The sequence below is a fragment of the Heptranchias perlo genome, chromosome 18 (genome assembly GCF_035084215.1).
Source record: "Heptranchias perlo isolate sHepPer1 chromosome 18, sHepPer1.hap1, whole genome shotgun sequence".
In the NCBI taxonomy this organism is placed as follows: Eukaryota; Metazoa; Chordata; class Chondrichthyes; order Hexanchiformes; family Hexanchidae; genus Heptranchias; species Heptranchias perlo.
The window spans coordinates 31,846,087-31,863,040 of NC_090342.1; the positions used below are offsets into that span (position 1 = coordinate 31,846,087).

Genomic DNA, 16,954 nt, shown 5'->3' on the forward strand with positions numbered 1-16,954 from the left:
AGGACTGAATCCTACAGGACATATGATGTGTGCCATGGAAAATGTTCGGAAATACCATGAGGAAGAAGAGACTGGCCAGCAGAAAGTTAATATCCAAGAACACTAAGCTCATTCCTATGAGATGCTGCTAGTATGCGGAGATACATGAAGAAGATACATTGAAGAATGAGTCTCAGACAGGCTCAGTTACTTGACAACAGCACAACAGGAAAATGGTTAATGTGGTCCAGGCGAGTGAGAAATCCTTTTAAACAAGGCACTGACACATGGTCCATAGAGAAACCAACTAATTAATGAAACAGTCAGGAAACACTGGTATCAATCAAAAGGACTGGAATTAAAGTAAAGAGGGACACAGTAATTTGGATTTCCAAAATTCAGGGTTAGGTTCCCATCAGTTAACAATAAAATTGGGCGAAACAATATTTAGAAGATATCCGCACGATGGATACAAAATTACAAGATTATGAGGGGCCCAGATAAAGTAGACAGGAAGTACCTGTTTCCCCTAGCAGAGGGTTCAAGAACTAGAGGACGTAGATTTAAGCTGATTGGCTGGAACAAAATTAAAGGGATGTGTTACTAGACATGCTGTCACTGTGTGTCCACATAGTGTTGGACACAGCCTAGAAGCACAGTGTGGGTTTAATAATACCGGTACCAATCGGGATATTAACTGTACCATGGAGGCCCTAGAGGCGGATCTAGAACCCACTTAAGTGGCATATGCCGGAGAGGGCGAATACTGTGTTACAACTAATTTGAAAACGTTTAAATATGCCAATCTAACTTGTGATATTTTAAGTCCAGAATTCTACTCCATTTCTGAAGTCCTGGTTCGGATTGGACCCGAGGAACTGGTAGAGATACACCGGCATAACCTCACCACCGTACAAGTTTCTGAGAATGTCAGAAAGGACTTAAAAGCATATCAGGACACATTTGGGTATCTGACACCCCTGTTGCCTAAATATTTGAAAGCATTGCGAATGGAGATACGCCTCTCCCAGAAGGTTTATTATAACCTACAACAGGACAATAACAACATTAAGCATGACATTGACCAAATTAAAGTCACCACCTGGTGAAATGACCTCTGGAATTTGGGACTGAATATACAGATCCATCCTTGGATTAGATTAGTTTCATATGTATTAGTCGTAGTGCAGTTTGTTGTAATGTGCTTCTTGATTTTCATTGCATGTAATAAATGTAAGCAGAGGATGAAGGGTTTGGCAAAGATAGTAAAACAGAGCCTGGGTGAGAATGTCCCCATTGTCTCTGTGGTTTCAACTAAGAACACATCTTAATGGTACCGGGAGTAGCACCCGCTGGGGTAAGGTGCATGTAAAAGGGAAGACAATTATAGTTTGATAGGATTATCAGATGCTCTGCCTCTCTTCCACCAGGACTGGTGGCCAACACGAAGGGAACCTGGTTAAGATGAGGTACAGCATCTAACGGGATATTGTAGGGAGAATTTGGATTAAGGGATATAATGGGGAGGGCACCAATTCACAGGTGTAAAATGGTCTGAAAGGTACCATTCAGTCTAGTTAGGCTGGAAACAAAATATAAAGCACCATGGGATATTTGACTATGTTAGCCTTTTCAAACTAACATGAATAGGTTTAGCTGACCAAGGACATTCGCAGCTTACTTGAGAGATGTTTAGAAGGAGTCTGTTCCTGAGAACAGATAAGAGTACAAAGGCGTATTGATGAAACATGTCTGTGTTCTATTGGGACTTCTCTAGTTCAAGGGCTAGTCATATTCATTGTTATAATTCTTATAGTTTATTGCTTACTTAAATGTTGCTGCGCTGCAGAACCTGCAGAACTAGTGAGCACCGTAATAATTGGTTATCATAAAATGATAAAAGGGGGGAATGAGAATCCCTACGTGGTCAGTTTTCGGTAAAATATTAAGATGCCTATGCGGCAAAGAAGCAGAATGCAAAATGGTTAGAAAGGGTTAATTAGTTAGTAACTGAGATTGGTACAGGTGGCCTGGCCTCCTGCTGGGCCATATGTTTGCGTAGTCAGCAGGTTTGCATGGTCTTAGCAATGTAGAGTCTTTGATGTGATTCAAGGACTGGTCTGAATGTCTCCATGTTTATGGCAGATCAATATAGGTAACGAGCTTAGCCAAAGTTGAAAGACATTCCAGGTTGGGAGATAAGGAACAGAAGGGACAGGGAAGAACATTCCAAGTTGGAAGGTGAGGAAGTATCCCCTTTGATGTCTAACAGCAGCATGATCAGCACATGGACGATTTATGATTGGCCGGAAATAATGTAACCTCGCATGGCAACCTGTGCCCGGCTTATGATTGGTGTTGACCCTCGTTAAGTATGTTCCAACCCTATTGATTTGTATAAAAACGTGTGGATTTCTGTATGTTTTTGTTCTTGCTCTGCCAGCATAGAGGGACTCTATCAGGAGTCCAAATCAATGCTGCAGACTAAGAACCCTGCTATTAAAGTTGTGCTGAACTTTAAAATGTATTCGACTTCAGTTTTTACTGAACCAGACTGAGGGGAAAGAATCCGGATCGTCACCGTTACTACCCTCCTTGCCTTGCACCGTCATCCCTTTTGTCATTTAATCACTCCTGCCCTCCACCTTATCGCAGATCTTCCCTTTTGTTCTTTCCTCCCCCACCTTTCCCAGGCTCTGTACTTTCTTAAAAACTGTTAATTCTTTAACTTCTTCCAGTTCTGATGAAAGGTCTTCGACCTGAAACATTAATTCCATTTCTTTCTCCACAGATGCTGCCTTATTTGCTGAGTATTTCCAGCATTTTCTGTTTTTATTTCAGATTTCCAGAATCTGCAGTATTTTGCTTTTGATTCAGTGTTTAATTCACTCCCACTTCTCTTCCAGGAATGCCCCCCTTGGAGAAATTTAACAGGATTTCCATTTATCTCTTTTGCCTTGTTCACCTTCATTGCTTTCTGTTTCCCTTCTCCTACTTGATCAGGTATCTACTAAAACTCACTTTCACACCCACATCTCTTTCCTCAGCAATTGTCTGCGGCTTATTCCATGTGGATTCCAATTTAATTTCTACCCTTCATGTTTCGGATCCGCCCGTGATTACAGATATCTCCATGATATTCAGCGTTCCTTGAACCACTGCTCTCGCCGCTTCCTGAGATCCACGCCACGCACTGCTGCATGCATGCTCTCGACCTCTCTCTTCAGCAGCACCGACTCACTCTATCTTAGAGTTGTCGTGGTCCCCAGTTCCATTTCATCCTCCACCTCATCCAGCGCTTTAACAAAAAACTTATTTTCTTCATTTCAGGTGTCAAGGAGCGCAAACTTCAACAGCTTTTAGATACCAACACCTGTCCTGATCCTCCTTCCCCATCACTTTCCTCTGATTCCATCCCTCCCTCCAATCTCACCCTTTGTCATGTTTTCACTGTCCACTCTGACCTTCCCCTCTCTGGCCCAGAATGATCAGTCCTCAGCAACTCGCCAAGGCTTCTTCGACAGCACCTCCCAAACCCGCGACCTCTACCACCTGCACGTTCCCCTCCAAGTCACACGCCATCCCGACTTGGAAATATATCGCCGTTCCTTCATCGTCTCTGGGTCAAAATTCTGGAACTCCCTTCCTAACAGCACTGTGGGAGAACCTTAACCACACGGACTGCAGCGGTTCAAGAAGGCGGCTCACCACCACCTTCTCAAGGGCAATTAGGGATGGGCAATAAATGCCGGCCTCGCCAGCGACGCCCACATCCCATGAACGAATAAAAAAAAAGCAAAGGCCTCAGCTTCAACCCCTTACCCCCCCATTTCAATGAATTTCGAGCTCGACACAATGCTGAGCTCTTCTTCTGTTGCCTTCCCCTCCATGCCCACTTCTTTGGCCAGGAGTCCTCCCTCTGCATAGCAGATCCTTTCTCCCATCTTCAGAATTCTTGTTCCACCTGGGCCCCTCCCTCTGGCCTCTTACCCTCTCTTGTTCTTTTTATTGGGAATTGCCGGTGTGACATCGGCCATCTCAATTTCTCTGCTCACCTCACTTGCTCTAACCTACTTCCCTCTGAACTTGCAGCACTCCGTTCTCTCAGGACCAACCCTGTCATTGTCATTAAACCTACTGATAAGGACGGCGCTATTGTCATTTGGCGAACAGACCTCTATTTTGTGGAGGCTGAACACCAACTCTCCGATATCTCCTCCTACCTCCATCTGGACCATAACCCCAACACCGAACGTCAAGCCATAGTTTCCTACATTGTCACTGACCTCACCTCCTCTGGAGTTCTTCCCCCCAACGGCCTCCAACCTCATAGCCCCCAACCCTGCATAGCCCGCTTCCACCTCCTTCCCAAGATCAACAAACTGGACTGCCCCGGTAGACCCATCGTTTCACGTTTTTCGTGCCCCACGGAACTTATTTCTTCCCATCTTGACTCTATTTTTTCTCCTATTGTTCTGTCTCTTCCAACCTATATCAGCGACTTTTCTGCACCCTCTGCCACTTTAACAATTTCCAGTCTCCTGGCCCTAGCCGTCTCGTTTTCACCATGGACGTCCAGTCCCTTTACACCTCCATCTCCCACCAGGACAGCCTGTGGGCCCTCCATTTCTTACTTGAACGGAGGCCCAACCAATACCCATCCACCACCACCCTCCTCGGCCTGACTGAATTTGTTCTTAATATTGAACAACCTCTCCTTTGACTCCACTCACTTCCTCCAAATAAAAAGTGTCACCATGGGAACAGGTATGGGTCCTAGCTATGCCTGCCTTTTTGTGGGATATGTGGAACATTCCTTGTTCATGTTCTACTCAGGTCCCTTCCCTCACCTCTTTTTCCAGTGCATTGATGACTGAATCGGTGCCGTTTCATGCTCTCGCCCTGAACTGGAAAATTTCATTAACTTTGCTTCCAATTTCCACCCTTCCCTCGCCTTCATATAGTCCATCTCAGACTCTACCCTTCCTCGACTTCTCTATCTCCATTTCTGGAGACAGGCTGTCAACCAATATCTATTGTAAGCCTACCGACTCCCACAGCTACCTTGATTACACTTCTTCCCACCCTGATTCCTGTGAGGACTCGATTCCCTTCTCCCAGTTTCTCCATCGCCGTCGCATCTGCTCTGATGATACCACCTTCCACACCAGTGCTTCCAATATCTCTTCCTTTTTCCTCAACCGAGGATTTCACTCCACTGTAGTTGACAGGGCCCTCCACCGTGTCCATCCCATTTCCTGCACTTCTGCCCTCACCCCGTCCCCTCCCTCCCAGAACCACGATAGGGTCCCCCTTGTCCTCAACTTCCACCCCACCAGCCTCCACATTCAACAGTTCATCCTCTGCCATTTCTGCACGATGCCACCACCAAACACATCTACCCTTCCCCTTCCCTTTTAGAATTCAAAAGGGATCGTTCCTTCCGCGACATCCTGGTCCATTTTTCCATCACCCCCAACACCTGTTCTTTTTCCCATGGCACCTTCCCACGCAAGCACAGGAGGTGCAACACCTGTCCCTTCACCTCTTCCTTTCCCACCGTCCAGGGCCCCACACACTCCTTCCAGATGAAACATCGATTTACTTGTACTTCTTTCAAGTTAGTGTACTGTATTCACTGCTCATGATGTGGTCTCCTCTACAATGGGGAGACCAAACGCAGACTGGGTGATCGCTTTGCTGAACACTTCCGTTCAGTCCGCAAGCGTGACCCTGAGCTTCCGGTCGCTTGTCATTTTAATTCTCTGTCCCACTCCCATTCTGACCTCTCTGTCCTCGGCCTCCTACACTGTTCGAACAAAGCTCAATGGAAGCTCGAGGAACAGCACCTCATCTTTTGATTAGGCACTTTACAACTTTTACAACCTCAACACTGATTTCAATAACTTCAGATCATAACCATTACTCACATTTTTTCAGACAGCAGGTGCTGGTAATGGTTCTGCTGGTGCCATTTACAGTTCCTCTAGACCCATCTTTTGTTTATTTACTTGTCCCATTACCATCCTCCTTGCCTCACACCATCATCCCTTTTTTCATTTAATCACTCCTGCCCTCCACCCTATCACAGACCTTCCCTTTTGTTCTTCCCTCCCCTCCCCTTCCTCCCCCTGCCCCAAAATCATTTTACATAATAGGGTAGATTTTCTGAACCCTTGTACATGGGGAAGTACCTCACACACTGCAAATGTGGTGAGCCTGCAATTTTGCAAAGTGCACTTGTGTGTTAAGATACCTTACCATGTTCGAGGACTCGGAAAATATGCTGTGATGTATTTACAGCTAGTGGAGAGAGATTTTCATTACATCAGTCCAAACTGAGTCTAATTATAGATCTCAGAGTTGAAAGGACAGCATCTCACCCATTGCACCAACCAATCCACCAGCCTTCCTTTCTAAGCACAGCTACAATGCTATTTGTATATTTAGCCCTTATTTCACTATGTTACTAATATTACTGATTCCGTGCCAGAACAACAAACTTTAAACCGATAATTCCAAAAAGTTTGGAAAAAGCTACAATCCAGGTAATAAAATTAGATACATTTTTCAAAACAAGTTCCAAATTCCAGACCCAAATATACAGACCCTTAAACATAGGCGCTAGCTTCCACACACCGAGGCCTCCAATGGCTGTGTACTGACCAAGAGCCGTTTCCAGGAGGAACAAAGGGATCCCAGCAAATATCAGTGTCAGAAAGTATGGGATCAGGAAGGCACCTGAAATATAATATGTAGGATGTTATTCTAATAAAACAGGGACTAAATTTTGGAAAAATATATCTATCTATATAATAAAATGCTTTGTATCTGTATGAACATATGATTTAGGATTGTTGGGTTCTACTTTGCTTTCCGTTTGGTCTGCATGTGGTATTATTGCAGGCACTAATTAAATCTGCAAATCACATACAACAAACACAGACGGCAACCGTTACACTTCCACACCAGCAGAAAGTTTAATTAAGTAAGTTGGTTTAATTGTAACCATTGAAAATTCAAGTTCCAAATGTCATTTTAACTCAACAAACTAGAGACTCAATTGATGAGCAATCCAGTCAGAGCCACCAGCTGTTGAGCCTACTCGATTGCAATATTTTTAAAAACATTTTATCTGTATGCAACTCCACAGGAGATTGTCTCGTGTATGTCTGTCTACAATTAAAATGCTTGAATGTAGCGATCACACATTAAATCTGTGCCACGTTAAATTTTTCTATTGCAGAAATCAGATGTCATGCTTTTATCATTGGTTCAAATAAACAGGCTAACCATACTGATTCGTTGAATTATTGATCAGTAAAGATCCCAGAGAAACCCACAGAAAGGCAGCCTCTCTACTTTCAATCAATCTCATCGGTGAATTTTTTTTTCAAAGTGGTTCCATCGACCATTTTTATTTCTGACCCAGATGAACATAAAGGAGCCAAATTTCCTGCCCTCCCCTGGCCAGCCCGTGCATTATATCCATCCAGACTCAGGAATGCTTGTATTTTCTGTCCGGGGCATTCACAAAGTTCAGAGGCATTCCAGGTTCCAGTGTGAACAGGGAGGGGGAGGAGCGTGCCAGTGTGCTCTGAGGGAGGAGAGAGCAAAGTGGGCTAGCATGTATAGAGTGGAGGGGGAGAAGAATGCCAGCTTGAGTTGACGGGGGGAGAGGAAAGAAGCATGCTAGCTTGAAATAGACAGTGGGGGGTGAGGAAACAGTGTGAACTTGAAGAAGGGTGGACAGGGGCAGCATGAACTGAGGGAGGAGGGGAAGAAGGATGCCAATGTGAACTAGGGGCAGGACGCTGCCAAAATAAACTATTGGGGGAGGTAAGTGCCAGGGAAAAAGGGGAGGAGTGCCAACTTAAATTGAGGGGAGAAAGAAGAGAGCATGCACAAATTGAAGAGGCAGATGAATGCCAGTGAGAACAGGAGGGGGCGGGGCTGGAAATGAGGGATGGCATGACCTGAATGGGGGAAAGGAAAAGAGTGCCAATATAACCTGAAGGGGGAGTGCCAGCATGAACTGAAGGGGCTGATAAGTGCCTATGTGAGGAGAGGGGGGAAAGAGAGTGCCACACGAACTGAGGAGGGAAGGGAGAGGAGTACCAACTTGAACTGGGGGGAGGAGAAGAATGCCAGTTTGAATTGATGGAGAGAGGGCAGAGTGCCAGCTTGAACTGTGAGGGCTAGGATGGACAAGAGTGCCAATGTGAACTTGAAGAATGAGGTGAACAGTGCCAGCAGTAACTGGGTGAGAGGAGTGAAAATACCAGAATCCACTAGGTGGGAGGGGGTGAAAAATGCCAGCTTCAACTGGGTGGGAGGGGTGAAGATTGTAGCATCAGCTGGGTGGAGCAACATAAAAGTAGCCCTCTAACAACACATTCTTTGAGAGTGTGCTCTCCAGAAAACATTGTAACACTGATGTAAGCTCACAGTTTCATCTATGTTGGTCAACAATGGTGTCCAGTGTCCTGTCTGTGTAAATCATGTGCAGTAGTGTTGAGTAGTGTGCCCTACCTCCACCATTTTTGCCACAGAGGTAAGGGAATCTCCAGACATTCCCAAGTCCAATGGCGTATCCCACACAGGAAAGTAGGAAGTCAAATTTTCCTTTCCAGTTCCCTCTGCCTGGTAAGGGTACACTTTTACCGGCCTGGTTGTCTAGGGACTCTGCCATTTCTTCCGGTCGTGCCTGCCTCAAGCCTGAGGGAAAGCTGATCTCCAGCGAGGCTTGTTCCATCTCCCCCATCACTAGACACTTTCATCCACTTCACATGGAAGGGTTTAAGACTTATGAACTCACAGCACAAATAACTCACAGTTCTTTGTCGGAATCAAACACTTTGCTCTTAAGATTTCAATTCTCACTGCAAGTGCAAAAAGAAATAATTAATGAGTACAAGTTAAATTACTGTTTTGTTTGTATTTGGGGAGGTAGGGGCAGGAAGAAATATTGAACAAGTTTTTCTCAAATAAGTCCAGGTATATTTTTAAGACCTCAGCCTCACAGGGGGACGGGTGAAACCCAGTCCTGCCAAGCTCTAACAAACACTTTCCTTTAAAGGAAATGCCAAAAAACAACTGGGCTGGAGCAAAACTGACATGAAGAGATTTCAAACCTGATGCAACACATCAGATAATTCAACAGCAAAGAGACTTCTCTGCTGGCATACTATGGCAGGTTTTAGTTTAACTTGACAACCTTAACAGTAGTAGAGACAGTGTTGATAGTGTGAGGGAGCCAAAGTAGCATCAGTAACAAATACAGCTATTAACCCATGGAGTTACTGAGGCTAACAGTGTGTCGAAGCTGGATTTACATCTGTAACAGACACGGCATTAACCTAAGGTCTTCAGTTGTCCCCTCATTCAATCAGTCTAAGTAAATATTTCCAGCCAATTTAGAGCATAAAAGCACTGACATAAGAAATGGGCTGACAACCTGTCCAGTTCAGCCTTTCAACCAAATTCTCCTTTGAGATATGATCTGCCCATTATTAATTTCTCCCCAATCCCAAACCTGCTTGTCTCTGCTTCCTGCTGATCGCCCAATGTCATCAGCACTCTGAACAAAAAAAAAACAGAAACAGACATAAAAAAACAAAGGAACTAAACATTAACCATAATTCCTGATTTTAAAATAAGCTCTCCTAGCAAGGTTCCTTAATATATAAAGGTAGCATTCATGCAATGGCTTGCTTGAGAATTTCCTTGTTTTGTGGCCACATTGCCAGTTCATGGCATCTAATTCACAGCTACAGCATTCCTTTTGATCTCAAAGCAAGTGTCACCTGCACCTCTCCCCAGGTGATGGGGTAGGTACATATTGTAATTTCCCCTTCTACTGGATATTGAGAGCCAGCATAACTGGGAAGGTGAAAACAACACCAAGAAGAGTCTCATTCCCTGGTTTGCCTTAATATGTGTTTGTTACAACCTAACTTCAAAGGATATGCTTTTACATCATGAAAGGACCCCACAAAATCCAGGGGCCACCTCAGGATTCTTGTTTTCCATCTCATCTTGCCTCTAACAACAGATAAGAGTAATAGGGGCTCCATGAGGAATTGTTCCCGCACAACTCACCATTCAAGATTATTTTTGAGAGTTTGCTGAGAAGAAACAATCAGAACCACCTTGTCGACTGATTCTATGTCTATGGTTTTTAAGTATTGTGCTATTTCAGTATCTTGCTGGGTCTTTAGGCTTCTGTGTACTGTTTAACCTGCAAATAAATTTCAATAAGTAGTTTAAGCCTATAGTTTTAGTTTGACAACATGTTATTTTCCATCTTCAAAAGTGATGCAAGAATGTGGTAGGTAACCCACATATTCCCCAATGAATGATATACTGTGATTGGAGGTTAATTGTTAAATCTGGAAAAGCTAACCCATATACAGCACGAATAAGGATGCAAGTTTCAGTTCATAACAGACTCAGGCTGCTTAACAAAACTGTCATCTAGCTACCAACTTGAGCTCAAATATTGGGGAAAAACCCAAATTGCAAAGGTGGCATACATTAGTGAAAATAACTGTTAAATTATTGACATTAGAAACTATACCAAGCAATTAAATCCGACCATAATAACAAAAATTCAATAACAGTAAGAAACCTAAAGATAAACAATCACTAGTCACAGTGTCAATCAGAAAGGCAATAAGGATGGCTGATATGGCTGCTCTCCTGAGGTTAGTGTTTAAAGCATACTAAAGTGATTTTTTTTCTTTAGATCTAACCTATGCTATGCCTGACCTAGAAGTGTGTGCTGTGGTAGTACAGAAAGAGCTTTACTTTGCATCTAACTGATGCTATACCTAAGCTGGGAGTGCTCGATGTTGACACTGGGTCCAATAGAAAGTCTTCTGTTCACCAGTGTGATACAGTTTTGAGGACAAAATTCTCCAAAATAAAGCTGACCCTATATTGATGATTATGCACACAACACTAAGCAGTGCTCTTTTTATAACTGTTCACATAGCTGCTGCCATAAGTCCTTCCTATTTCCCTAAATTATTACCATGAACGCCAAACTATAAAATCTTACCTTTTTTATCGTTAATCACCTTTCCCGGAGAGATACTGCATTAACCTTGGATTCATGATAGATTACCATGTCGTAAATGGACCACTGAGTAAGTGAATGGAAAAGTAGAAATTTCATGCCTTTAATTGGATGGTTTGCACCCTTCTCTCCCTAATTTACTCCTTCCTCCTGACCCAGTTCATTCTATTTTGAGATGCAATCAATGAGTTTTGATTTGTTTGTCTAATCAGATTAGTGATGAATCCTGTTTAGGATTCTGCATCATTAAAGAATCAATACCTGATTTCCTCATGACATTATGATATTGGTGTTTGAACTACAATCAATTTTATTTTCAGTCTGAGGCCATAAATGTCAGATTAATGGCTCACATTATTGCACATTGTGGCCATATGGAAGTGGGAAGTGGGAATGGGCTAAGACAAACTGCATGAGACTTAGAGATTATTCTATCCATGGGTCAAACCTAAATTGGGAACTTGCATACTCCCTGCCAAGAACCATTTGAAGCATTATGCATAGCCATTCATTTTTGCTTACACTCTTTCATTGTGCCTAAGTTGCATGGCACATTATTTGAAAGTGAAGGTGGCAACTGAGGAACAGATTCCAAGGCATCCAGGCACTCTTCTACTGTTAGGGGATTTCTTAGTGGGATGAGCAGCCATGGATGCAGAGTATAGCCCTGTTCTCCTAAGAATCATGCTCTTGTGTTTCTTCTCCTAAAATAATGTGGGCATCCTGGACTGTTGTACAATGAAGACAGCATGGCTGCTTCTTGGATAAAGGCCACTGATGCCATTGGCATCATAGTGTTCCTGTGGTCAGATACCACCCGAATAGTGATTAAAAGGCATGGTGTTGACATGAAGAGCCTAATGCCCATGAGTCCCCTGTATCCAGTTTTTATGGGCAAGCCTCGTGCTGTGGGAGGAACTATGCCCAAAGCTGTGGAGTATGACAAGGGACCTTTAATAAGGACATTTTAATAATAAAATGAGGCCACACAAGCCGACAGCAAAGCCTCGACTTTTCACCCCAAATTTCCTATTTGACTCGGCCCCCGTGACTCGGTACTTTATTGGCTGCCTGTATAGCAAAATCAGGGCTTGTATATCATTGACTGTATGTAACAACAACTTGCACCTTTAATGTAGCAAAACTTCCCAAGACACTTCAGTTGGTGGGCATTAGGCCCAAGCGGGAGTAACGAGATGTGTTAGGAGCAGTGGCTGAAGGCACGATGCTCATTGCACAGTGGTAGTACTCTTGCCTCTGAGTTAGGAAGGTCATGGGTTCAAGCCTCACTCTAGGATTTGAGCACAAAATCTAGGCTGATACTTTACTCCAGTACTGATGGAATGCTGCACTATTGACAGCCTCATCTTTCAGTTGAAATGTGAAACCAAGCCCAGGTGGATATAAAAGGTCCGGTGGTATTATTACAAAAGACAAATGTTCTGGCCAACATTTATCCCTCAATCAACACCACCAGGACAGATTAACTGGTCAGTTTTCTCATTGCCATTTGTGGGACCTTGCTGTGCCCCTTTTGCCTACATAACAACATTGACTTCACGTCAAAAGCAATTCTTTGGCAATAAGGTGCTTTGGGATGTTGAAAGGTGCTACATAAATGCAAGTTCTGTCTTCTTTAACCTAACATAAGTATGTCCTCACTGATAAATCAAAGAATGACTAACTTCTAGAACTGCTTGTCACTCAACAATCCCATGTTACTGATGTATTTTTCCATTCATGTTGTTCTTTATCCACACTGTACTGCGATTGCTATCTAATTGAATGTCATTTCTACTTACATGCCTAACTGAATCGGTAGACCACTGCCCCAGGGTACAGGAAGAAATCAAGTAAAAAGCACAAGGCACAGAACACGTGGCAAAGTGCACAATAAAAAGTGCTGAAGGCTCACAGAACATACAGCAAAGAACACAAGACACGGAGCACACAGCAAAGAGCACAAGGTAAACAGCAGAAGACAAAGAGTACAAGGCAAACAGCAAAGTGTGCAAAGCACACAGCACACATCATGGAGGACCAAAAAAAGAGCACAAGCAAAGAGCACAAGGTACACAGCACATAGAAAAGAATGAAAGGTACACAACGTACATCAAAAATTACAAAGTACACTGTACAACAGAAAAGAGGACAAGGTACACAGCACACAGAAAAGAGTAGCCAGCATGGCATCAGAAGGGGAAGATCCTGTTACAGTTTAGGTTTTCACCTAATACTTTGCCTTGTGTTCATGGCTTTACAGAGTGAGTCTCCTATGAACTGAAACCTGGGTCCTTATCCATGCCATGAATGAGTTTGTGTGCTCAGGTTTAACAATTAACCTCTAATCATGTTGTGTTGGGCACTGTAGAATATGATGGTCACTCATCAAGTTCTCCTGTCCCTTCCAAAAAGTGGAAAATAATATGTCATCAAACTAATGTGTAGAGGCTAAAACTACTAAGTTTTATTTACTTCCAGATTAATTAATACATAGAATCAGAAAGACACAGGAAGCTATTAATAGAACAATAATCAGACTTATAGGCTGCGTAAACTTTTTCAAAACAAAAGGGGAAAAGTGCAAAAGCCTTGTAGTGTATTTCAATAGTTTCTGAACAGTTTCTGATAGAAGTTACATGGGTGGTGAGTCCTTCTCAGCCCGCTCACATGTAAAGGTACAGTCAAACAGGAATTGTGACCATTAGGCTAGCCTCAATTATATGGGCGTCCCTTCCTTGTTGTACCATTTGATAATCAAATGATTTATTCTGAATGGTTAGGCATTTAAAATGTTAACAATTTTTAATAGTTAAGTAGATAAAGGAGTAAGTTTTGTGAGGCCTCGCCACAGCCGGCACACCTTGGAAAACTGCAGGCAGCACTATCACGATTCCTCAATATGTACTGGTTGCATGCGAGGCCCCATCACGGGCACAGGGCCTCACAAAATGTATTCAGGTGTGAACTGAACTTTCCTGGTTACCAAATAGTTTGATTTTAACACCTGAAACTGAAACCCCTTCTGGATATTTAAAATGGAATCAGCATGGAGTGGCTCACCTCCTGATTCCCCAAAACCTTTTCACCACCTACAAGGCACAAATCAGGAGCGTGATGGAATACTCTCCACTTATCTGCATGGATGCAGCTGCAACAACACTCAACAAGCTTGACACCAACCATGATAAAGAAGTCCGCTTGATTGGCACTTCACCCACTAGCCTAAACATCCACCACCTCTGTAGGTGTCACTCACAAACTGCACCAGAAGTGGTCCTCCTGGCTCTGCATTCAAATTCACTCCCCCCCTACCCTCGCCGCTCCTGAATGCCCCATTTTCCCCGGGCTTATCTGCTGTCTTGGCTGGCATCCCAGTTGGCTGATCTTGTTCCCCCCACGACAGAAGAGCTGCCTCTTGGGCCACGACTGCCGCCTGCAGCTCCTGGTGATAAACAAATGAGGGCCGATGGAACAGTTTCCCGTCATCCAGCTGTCAGTCTCTTTGAGCGTGTGCAGCAGCAAATGTAGCTAGGGAGATGATTGGTGCAAAACGCATTCAGAAAATATGTGAGCTAGGAGTGCAGGGCTGAGGAATATGGTTTAATTGAAACCATGCAGAATATACTGGACCTGTTTTTAAACAGAAGCAAATCCTTTATTCAATGTGCTTGCTGCATTTGTCCCAAAACATGGAGTAGATCTAGGCTAGTTGTGCATAATAACATTGAAGATATTTTAAAAAGCTGGAAGTGTCTGCTCCATAATTTTTCCATGCCGTCAAAGCTGCTCAAATGGTTTGAGGTAGGCATCAGACGACAAGATCACATACAATGCAGGATAGATGCAAAATAACACTCCCTGTACATCAGTCATGTCAAAGTATTTTATGCTGAGTGCCACAAAGTAACAATGCGGAACCTAGCCAGGCTATTGCATGCCACTGTTCAGTCACTGTCATTACACTTAGGATTCATTTCAAGTTTGAGTTCTTATTTGTGCTCACTGCCATTTGCTCTGTGTCTTCCCACTACAATCCCTCTCTTCCTGCTCCCCACCCCAAACACAGACAATTGTGGTTGCTAAGCCTCTTGCAGTTATTTAAACTCATTGAGGCCAGTTCCTGGTGATATCAATACCAACACTCACTATTTAAAATATATATGTTTTTGAGTGACAGACAGAAAAGACCTAAAATGTTGCTTATATTAACAACAGTACTTTTTATACAATCATTAATTGTTATAGGGTATAGTAGCCTAGTGGTTATGGTCCTGGACTGGCATACCAGTGTTCATAGCTAACCATGTCAAGTTGTGAAATTGAACTCAATGAGCCTGGTCATTTGTGAGAGGCTAGCACCAGAAAATGACCATGAAAGTCATTGGATTGTAGTAAAATAATCCAACAGGTTCACTAATGTCCGTCAGAGAAGGGAACCTGCCACCCCTACCTGGTCTAGCCTACATGTGACTCTAGTCCCACACTACGTGCTTGACCTTCACCACCTCAGGGCATCTGGGGGTGGGCAATAAATACTGCCTTGCCAGTGTCGCTTAGAACCCAAGAACAAAATTCTTTTTTCAAATTGCCAGTCTTTCAGTAGCTGAACAATGCTTTAATCACAAATCTCCAGGAGGATTTGGACCAGTAACCTTTGTGAGGAGGAAGGAATTCTGGAATGTAAATTCCCTCAGGTAAAAAGGGTGAAGCAGAAGCGGATCAGTGGGTGATTGTCAATTAAGAAGAGAAGAGGACACAGGAAGTGTAGGTGTGAAGATCCACTGTGAGCATGATGTTTATATAGCACCTTATTGTGGCCTCAGGACATCCAAAAGTGCTTTAGAGCCAATAAATTACTTTTGAAGTGTAGTTACTGTTGTTTTGTACAGAAGCACAGCCAACTAATTTGTTCCGCAAGCAGCAAATGAGATAAATGATCAGTTAATCAGTTTTTGGTGGTGTTGGTTGAGGAATGAATGCTGGCCCAGATATCGAGAGAACTCCTGGGTCTTCAAAAAAGGTCCATAGGATTTTTCACGTCCACCTGTGTGGGCAGATGAACCCTTGGTTTAATTCTAAAAAACATTACCTCCAACAATGCAGAATTCCTCCACCAGTGCACTGAAGTGTTGGTCTAGATTATATCCGAAGCAAAATGCCAAAAAACTGCAGATGTTGGAAATCCAAAACAAAAAAAGAAAATATTGGAAACACTCAGCAAGTCAGTCAACATCTGTGGAGAGAACTCTGATTGCACAGATTGTGTGAGGGGACCTAAAACAGGCTTTAGATATTTAAAGGACCCGATGATTGTTTTAGGCTGCACCCAGAGCGATGCCCTAACCAATTTTGGGTCAAACGTTTTCAGGCCGGCTTGGAGAGCAGGACATTGGTCCCCGAAATTGAGCTTCGAAGCACCCATTTTATGCTCGTAAAACGGACGCAACGAGGTCCAATTTCTACCCTAAAGTGTGAGGTAGGACACTTTCAGATACAAGAATAGTAGATGGGAATATAATCTAAATGGTGAAGCAGATGAATAAAAAGATTTAGGGGTCCAGGTACATAGTCATTAAAGGCTTTCTCACTGGTGCAAAAGTGATCTAAAAGGCTATTTGGATGCTGGGCTTCATCATGAGTTTTAGAATATAAAAACTAGGAAGTACTTGTTCTGGTACAAAATTCTGGATAGACTTCATTTTGATTATTTGGTTCAGTTTTGTGCACCCCACCTTCGGAAAAGTATACTGCTCTTGGAGAAGTGCAGGGAAGCCTCACCAGGACTTTACCTGGGATGAAGGGATGGGGTCATAATGAAGGACTGGAAAAACTTGAGTTATATTCCTTGGCGAGGAGGAGATGAAGGGGTAATCTAACTGAGATGTTTAAAAT

The 16,954-nt window shown here is 43.3% G+C and overlaps 1 pseudogene; it reads right to left on the reverse strand.

Moving 5' to 3' along the window:
* LOC137334728 (sodium- and chloride-dependent GABA transporter 1-like) overlaps window positions 1–8,743 on the reverse strand; it is a 44,939-nt pseudogene extending 36,196 nt beyond the window's left edge.
* Window positions 8,744–16,954: the final 8,211 nt, after the last annotated feature.